Here is a 1,067-nt window from a genome sequence, read left to right as displayed (position 1 = left end):
TTCATCCTTAATGCACTTCACTTGAACAAAATCCTTCATTAAAAAGTTTAGCAAAATATATCATTCACCTTTGTTGAATTTTCTCTTCTTATAAAAATATTTTTTTCTCTTCATCCTTAATGCACTTCACTTGAACAAAATCCTTCATTAAAAAGTTTAGCAAAATATATCATTCACCTTTGTTGAATTTTCTCTTCTTATAAAAATATTTTTTTCTCTTCATCCTTAATGCACTTCACTTGAACAAAATCCTTACACTTATATCTCTTTGTTTTGCTAATTTATACATATATATCTTTCAACTTTCTTAATATCTAATATATTATATAAATCATTACAAGCTAAAATCTTTGCATGACATATTGCTATCTTAAACTCATTACAGGCCACTTTATATCTTTCTCAATTATCATACTTTTTATATCTAAACCAATTTTTATAACAAAGCTTTTTTATTTTTTTATCTTTTCTTGCACATTTTGATTCAACCACCAACTATTTTTACTACGAAGAATTTTTCATTTGATACTCCAAGCACATCCTTTTCAATAATCTTAATATCACTAGCTACTTTTCCCACATAATATTAACTTCCTCATGGATAGAAAAAATTTTAAGATATAAAATCTTACACTAAAAAATATTTTTTTTTAATATTTTTTAAATGCCATAATCTAATCCTATAATAACGTTTTACTTTATTTTTTATATCTAACCTTCATCTTAAAGTCGAAAACTAATAAGGGATGTTGGGCATTTCACTCGGAATAACTTTACAATCTTTACAATTTAAACGATTTATTTTTCTTATAAGAAAAATAATCAATCAGAATTTTATTATATCTATTCTTATAAGTGATTAGACGTTCATCTATCTTCTTAAATAAGATATTAGCAATTACAAAATCATATATAACAAAATCTAATATGTTCTTACTACCTTTATTAGTCATCGCTCCAAACCCATAGCCACCATAAATGATTTAAAATTATTTTAAATCATCTACATATCTACCAACATGTCCATTTAAATCTCCTCCAATAAAAACTTTTCTTTAAGATGCATA

Source organism: Dendrobium catenatum, unplaced genomic scaffold (genome assembly GCF_001605985.2).
Source record: "Dendrobium catenatum unplaced genomic scaffold, ASM160598v2 fragScaff_scaffold_1365, whole genome shotgun sequence".
Lineage (NCBI taxonomy): Eukaryota > Viridiplantae > Streptophyta > Magnoliopsida > Asparagales > Orchidaceae > Dendrobium > Dendrobium catenatum.
The sequence above is the reverse complement of the archived record's forward strand: the minus strand, read 5'-3'. Positions refer to the sequence as shown.